The sequence below is a fragment of the Eupeodes corollae genome, chromosome 1 (assembly GCF_945859685.1).
Source record: "Eupeodes corollae chromosome 1, idEupCoro1.1, whole genome shotgun sequence".
Classification (NCBI taxonomy): Eukaryota; Metazoa; Arthropoda; class Insecta; order Diptera; family Syrphidae; genus Eupeodes; species Eupeodes corollae.
In genome coordinates this window covers 127387471-127396313 of record NC_079147.1, presented here as the reverse complement: position 1 = coordinate 127396313, position 8843 = coordinate 127387471, and the positions used below count along the sequence as shown (strand labels likewise).

General features: G+C 21.4%; 1 pseudogene; it reads left to right on the top strand.

Moving 5' to 3' along the window:
- Positions 1-1132: 1132 nt before the first annotated feature.
- On the top strand, positions 1133-7910 carry LOC129943420 (putative uncharacterized protein DDB_G0286901; annotated as a pseudogene).
- Positions 7911-8843: the final 933 nt, after the last annotated feature.

Below are 8843 nucleotides of genomic sequence, written 5' to 3'. Positions count from 1 at the left end.
CAAGACCAAGGCATACCAACAAGAAACTACCTGAAATATATCGTGAACGATCTAACCATCCAAACAGATAACTGCCGACGTTGTGGAGCTGTACATGAAACAATACAGCATATTCTTGCTGACTGTGCCAACCTAGCTAGTAACTCGTACAAACGGAGGCATGATAACATGGGTAAAATTGTTCATCAGGAGCTTCTCAAAAAATATGAACTAATGACAAGATCTCCAAACTACACCCCGTATTTTAAGTACACTCCTGATTCGGTTACAGAAAGCAGAGATTATATCGTGTACTGGGATAGGACGGTCCTGACTGACACCAGCATCCAAAATAACAGACCTGATATTGTCATCCACAGTAAACGACAAAAGAAAATAATATTTGTTGACTTTGCAGTTGTAAATAACAACAATATGGATTCAACCTACATTACGAAGATTCAAAAGTACGTGGCCCTGGGTAATGAGTTGAAAGATCTATGGAGAGCAGACAGTGTGACAACTATACACGTCATTCTTTCTACCACTGGATTGGTGCCTGAATCTACAATTACCGCTCTTAAAAATCTAGACATTCCAAAAAAGTTAATATATGACATGCAAAGAGCTGTCATACTAGATAGCTGCAGGATTGTTAGGGAATTCCTCAATCTAAGATGAAGAACAACAATGAACAACGATGAAATGTTTGGCCTTATGCCCGGATGCTCATCAGAGCCTAGCCTTATAGGCAGGTGAATCGTATCCTACGAGATGTAGAGATAGTGCAAACGCTTAACTCAATAATAATAATAATAATAATAATAATAATAATAATAATAATAATAATAATAATAATAATAATAATAATAATAATAATAATAATAATAATAATAATAATAATATAATAATAATAATAATAATAATAATAATAATAATAATAATAATAATAATAATAATAATAATAATAATAATAATAATAATAATAATAATAATAATAATAAATAATAATAATAATAATAATAATAATAATAATAATAATAATAATAATAATAATAATAATAATAATAATAATAATAATAATAATAATAATAATAATAATAATAATAATAATAATAATAATAATAATAATAATAATAATAATAATAATAATAATAATAATAATAATAATAATAATAATAATAATAATAATAATAATAATAATAATAATAATAATAATAATAATAATAATAATAATAATAATAATAATAATAATAATAATAATAATAATAATAATAATAATAATAATAATAATAATAATAATAATAATAATAATAATAATAATAATAATAATAATAATAATAATAATAATAATAATAATAATAATAATAATAATAATAATAATAATAATAATAATAATAATAATAATAATAATAATAATAATAATAATAATAATAATAATAATAATAATAATAATAATAATAATAATAATAATAATAATAATAATAATAATAATAATAATAATAATAATAATAATAATAATAATAATAATAATAATATAATAATAATAATAATAATAATAATAATAATAATAATAATAATAATAATAATAATAATAATAATAATAATAATAATAATAATAATAATAATAATAATAATAATAATAATAATAATAATAATAATAATAATAATAATAATAATAAATAATAATAATAATAATAATAATAATAATAATAATAATAATAATAATAATAATAATAATAATAATAATAATAATAATAATAATAATAATAATAATAATAATAATAATAATAATAATAATAATAATAATAATAATAATAATAATAATAATAATAATAATAATAATAATAATAATAATAATAATAATAATAATAATAATAATAATAATAATAATAATAATAATAATAATAATAATAATAATAATAATAATAATAATAATAATAATAATAATAATAATAATAATAATAATAATAATAATAATAATAATAATAATAATAATAATAATAATAATAATAATAATAATAATAATAATAATAATAATAATAATAATAATAATAATAATAATAATAATAATAATAATAATAATAATAATAATAATAATAATAATAATAATAATAATAATAATAATAATAATAATAATAATAATAATAATAATAATAATAATAATAATAATAATAATAATAATAATAATAATAATAATAATAATAATAATAATAATAATAATAATAATAATAATAATAATAATAATAATAATAATAATAATAATAATAATAATAATAATAATAATAATAATAATAATAATAATAATAATAATAATAATAATAATAATAATAATAATAATAATAATAATAATAATAATAATAATAATAATAATAATAATAATAATAATAATAATAATAATAATAATAATAATAATAATAATAATAATAATAATAATAATAATAATAATAATAATAATAATAATAATAATAATAATAATAATAATAATAATAATAATAATAATAATAATAATAATAATAATAATAATAATAATAATAATAATAATAATAATAATAATAATAATAATAATAATAATAATAATAATAATAATAATAATAATAATAATAATAATAATAATAATAATAATAATAATAATAATAATAATAATAATAATAATAATAATAATAATAATAATAATAATAATAATAATAATAATAATAATAATAATAATAATAATAATAATAATAATAATAATAATAATAATAATAATAATAATAATAATAATAATAATAATAATAATAATAATAATAATAATAATAATAATAATAATAATAATAATAATAATAATAATAATAATAATAATAATAATAATAATAATAATAATAATAATAATAATAATAATAATAATAATAATAATAATAATAATAATAATAATAATAATAATAATAATAATAATAATAATAATAATAATAATAATAATAATAATAATAATAATAATAATAATAATAATAATAATAATAATAATAATAATAATAATAATAATAATAATAATAATAATAATAATAATAATAATAATAATAATAATAATAATAATAATAATAATAATAATAATAATAATAATAATAATAATAATAATAATAATAATAATAATAATAATAATAATAATAATAATAATAATAATAATAATAATAATAATAATAATAATAATAATAATAATAATAATAATAATAATAATAATAATAATAATAATAATAATAATAATAATAATAATAATAATAATAATAATAATAATAATAATAATAATAATAATAATAATAATAATAATAATAATAATAATAATAGTAATAATAATAATAATAATAATAATAATAATAATAATAATAATAATAATAATAATAATAATAATAATAATAATAATAATAATAATAATAATAATAATAATAATAATAATAATAATAATAATAATAATAATAATAATAATAATAATAATAATAATAATAGTTAATAATAATAATAATAATAATAATAATAATAATAATAATAATAATAATAATAATAATAATAATAATAATAATAATAATAATAATAATAATAATAATAATAATAATAATAATAATAATAATAATAATAATAATAATAATAATAATAATAATAATAATAATAATAATAATAATAATAATAATAATAATAATAATAATAATAATAATAATAATAATAATAATAATAATAATAATAATAATAATAATAATAATAATAATAATAATAACAATAATCTGGGACAGTTTTCCTAGTTTCTGCTACCAGACGCCTCCCCAGATGGCGGATAGGGGAACGCCTGTCAGATATGATTGGTACCGGGGAAATGAAATACCCGGGGCGGACCAAAAAACTAGGAACTGAAAGCCAGAAGCCTTTGTCCCATAATGGGCGGCTCCCTGGTAGGCGTCTGATCCTCATGTTAGAGGTGGCCTTTCTTATACAAGCATTGAATAAAATGCAAAAACCTGTGCTTATGCACAGAGAAAATTATAAACATGGAAAACAACGAATACAATGATTACAACAGAGTGGGGATAGACACTCAAACGTCGGTAGAGACCGCGGCTACCGGCGAGGGCTTTTCTCTCCAAAGAGATGAGTCGCCAGCGACCAGAAACACAACATCTAACCCACAAACGCGTTTAAGGGAAAATGAACATCAAGCCACCTAACCTGCTCCAAGTGTTTCAACGTTTCCACAAGCATTGACCACTCTAGCAGGGTTACCAAGACGGAGAATTCAATGGAGCAATGAAATGAATCAATTCATTATTAAAGCTTATTTCCGTACCACCCGTTGCGAGACTTCAACATCTGGCTACAGAGAACGCTTACACAGAATGTTTGTGGATGAATACCCTAACTTGTCACATGTAACGGAGCAAAATATTGCAGATCGTAGATTAGCAATTATAAGGAGAAGACTTCTAGCACCGCCATTAGTTGAATCCATAATGCAAGAAGTTGCAAATGAACAATCAATTGAAAACCAAGAAGATAGCAATAATGCTACCATCTTGGCAATTGAGGCAGAAAACGACCAGCTTTTAGAACTCAACAACTGGCCTACAGCTCTCATAGTGAATGACGAACCCAACGTACAATATCTTCTACGAGAATTTTAAACTGCAATTACAAAATATGCATCAATAGAGCCTCCCTTAAGACCAAAACTCCCGAAACAACAACTGAATGAACAACTAAAAATCAAAGTCGATTTAATGAACAAATTGATCCTCCCAAGATACACTGATGAAATTACAACCTTCAAACAGTTGGAACTTTTCCTTTACTGTAGTGCACATGCAATTATCAAGGCAAACGGAGGTAGGATAGCAGCAGTGTCAGGACTACAAACTCCAAAAAGCGAAGTCTCTGATCCGCCATGGCTGAAGAGACTTAAGAATAGGGTTGAATTACTTCGAAGACATGCAGGCATATTAACATCTTTTACTAGAAGCCCGAATCCCAAACTTCGACGAAAAGCCTTGAAAATAAAAAGAAAGTATGCAACCCATGCACCGTACAACGAAACGAACCATACAATAACTGCAGCACTGGACACGGTAAAGCAAAAGATTGGTTTGTATGCCAAACGAATCCGACGATACAGGAAATCCAAACAAAGAAGAGAGGACAATAAGTTATTCAGCAATTCACAACGACAGTTCTACAGTAAATGTAAAGGAAAGTGCAAAGAATTAAAAGTCCTTCCAAAACAAGATGAATTGGAAAACTTTTGGAGTGGAATATGGTCTAAAAGCACCGAACACAACGAAGCTTCAGCCTTATTGCAAGAAAATGATTTATCAACAACAGAAATAACCCCGATGGAAAACAACTACATCACATCTGAGGTTTTTCAAAATGTACTTAAAAGGCTACATAACTGGAAAGCAGCAGGCACAGATGGGCTGCACAACTACTGGCTAAAAGCTTTAGACGGACTTCACGAAATAATCAGACGTGAAATTAATATTTTTATACAGGATCCTGCAAAAATACCTACGTACTTATGTGAAGGAATAACGTACTTGATTCCCAAAGAGGACAATACTCAAGATCCAGCTAAATTCAGACCAATAACGTGCCTCAACACATTGTATAAATTGTCTACATCCTGTGTTGCTGAATTAATCACCAGGCACTGCAACGACAACAATATACTTGCTGAACAACAAAAGGGTTGCAGGAAAGACTCGCTTGGATGCAAAGAACAGCTAGCCATAGATGCAGTAGTCACTAGCCAAGCATGTACTAAGCAACGAAATCTATATGCAGCGTACATCGACTATAAAAAAGCCTTTGATATGGTCCCGCATAGCTGGCTACTACGTATCTTAAAAACCTACAAAATAGACGCACAGATTATACGATTCTGCAAGACAGTAATGTCGAATTGGTCTACAAAGCTTCGCATAGGGACAATAACATCTTGCAGTATAAAAATCACAAGAGGTATCTTCCAAGGAGATAGTCTAAGTCCATTATGGTTCTGTCTTGCTCTGAATCCTTTATCTTCTCTTTTAAATAAGAGTAAGCACGGTTTTGAAGTAAGAAATAATATTCATAAGGAAAGACTTACTCATCTTATGTATATGGATGACATTAAATTGTATGCCAGCACACCCAACAGCTTAACGCAATTACTCCAAATAGTTGAACAGTTCTCGAACGATATAAAAATGGAGTTTGGTATACAAAAATGCAAAACAGTAAATATCGTAAGGGGAAAGATGTAAAAAGGTGTCGATTATACTACGACCTTTAATGATACAATTGAATCAATGGAAGAAGATGATGTCTACAAATACCTCGGTATGGAACAGTCAAAAATGATTAAACATGCTAACATCAAAACCAGCATAGCTTCATAATTCGAAAGCCGTTTGGAACAAATTCTACGAACATCTTTGAACGCTAGAAACGTGGTTATGGCAATCAACACATTTGCAGTTCCTCTAATAACATATTCAGCAGGCATAATCAAATGGAGTAGAACAGACTTAGAAAACCTGAAAACCTGGAAAGGAAATTAAGGGCGCTTATGACAAAATACCGCCAACACCACCCCAAGCTGCAATCGAAAGGATTACCCTACCAAGATCTAAAGGAGGAAGAGGAACAAAACCAAAATCTTTTTGAATATTTTTCCCGAAAAGCTGAAACCAGCTCTCTCCACAAAGCTATCATCAACGCTGATGACAATTTCACACCAGCTAACATGCAACACAGACTCAATGAAGTCCCAAATACACCCGAGGATTTGTACCTCAACTGGCAAAGAAAACCCCTGCATGGTAGACACCCAAACGAACTCGAAGGAACAAATGTCAACAAAGAAATGTCGAATTCCTGGCTTCGATTTGGAAAGTTATATCCAGAAACAGAAGGATTCATGATAGCCATCCAAGACCAAGGCATACCAACAAGAAACTACCTGAAATATATCGTGAACGATCTAACCATCCAAACAGATAACTGCCGACGTTGTGGAGCTGTACATGAAACAATACAGCATATTCTTGCTGACTGTGCCAACCTAGCTAGTAACTCGTACAAACGGAGGCATGATAACATGGGTAAAATTGTTCATCAGGAGCTTCTCAAAAAATATGAACTAATGACAAGATCTCCAAACTACACCCCGTATTTTAAGTACACTCCTGATTCGGTTACAGAAAGCAGAGATTATATCGTGTACTGGGATAGGACGGTCCTGACTGACACCAGCATCCAAAATAACAGACCTGATATTGTCATCCACAGTAAACGACAAAAGAAAATAATATTTGTTGACTTTGCAGTTGTAAATAACAACAATATGGATTCAACCTACATTACGAAGATTCAAAAGTACGTGGCCCTGGGTAATGAGTTGAAAGATCTATGGAGAGCAGACAGTGTGACAACTATACCCGTCATTCTTTCTACCACTGGATTGGTGCCTGAATCTACAATTACCGCTCTTAAAAATCTAGACATTCCAAAAAAGTTAATATATGACATGCAAAGAGCTGTCATACTAGATAGCTGCAGGATTGTTAGGGAATTCCTCAATCTAAGATGAAGAACAACAATGAACAACGATGAAATGTTTGGCCTTATGCCCGGATGCTCATCAGAGCCTAGCCTTATAGGCAGGTGAATCGTATCCTACGAGATGTAGAGATAGTGCAAACGCTTAACTCAATAATAATAATAATAATAATAATAATAATAATAATAATAATAATAATAATAATAATAATAATAATAATAATAATAATAATAATAATAATAATAATAATAATAATAATAATCATAATAATAATAATAATAATAATAATAACAATAATAATAATAATAATAATAATAATAATAATAATAATAATAATAATAATAATAATAATAATAATAATAATAATAATAATAATAATAATAATAATAATAATAATAATAATAATAATAATAATAATAATAATAATAATAATAATAATAATAATAATAATAATAATAATAATAATAATAATAATAATAATAATAATAATAATAATAATAATAATAATAATAATAATAATAATAATAATAATAATAATAATAATAATAATAATAATAATAATAATAATAATAATAATAATAATAATAATAATAATAATAATAATAATAATAATAATAATAATAATAATAATAATAATAATAATAATAATAATAATAATAATAATAATAATAATAATAATAATAATAATAATAATAATAATAATAATAATAATAATAATAATAATAATAATAATAATAATAATAATAATAATAATAATAATAATAATAATAATAATAATAATAATAATAATAATAATAATAATAATAATAATAATAATAATAATAATAATAATAATAATAATAATAATAATAATAATAATAATAATAATAATAATAATAATAATAATAATAATAATAATAATAATAATAATAATAATAATAATAATAATAATAATAATAATAATAATAATAATAATAATAATAATAATAATAATAATAATAATAATAATAATAATAATAATAATAATAATAATAATAATAATAATAATAATAATAATAATAATAATAATAATAATAATAATAATAATAATAATAATAATAATAATAATAATAATAATAATAATAATAATAATAATAATAATAATAATAATAATAATAATAATAATAATAATAATAATAATAATAATAATAATAATAATAATAATAATAATAATAATAATAATAATAATAATAATAATAATAATAATAATAATAATAATAATAATAATAATAATAATAATAATAATAATAATAATAATAATAATAATAATAATAATAATAATAATAAT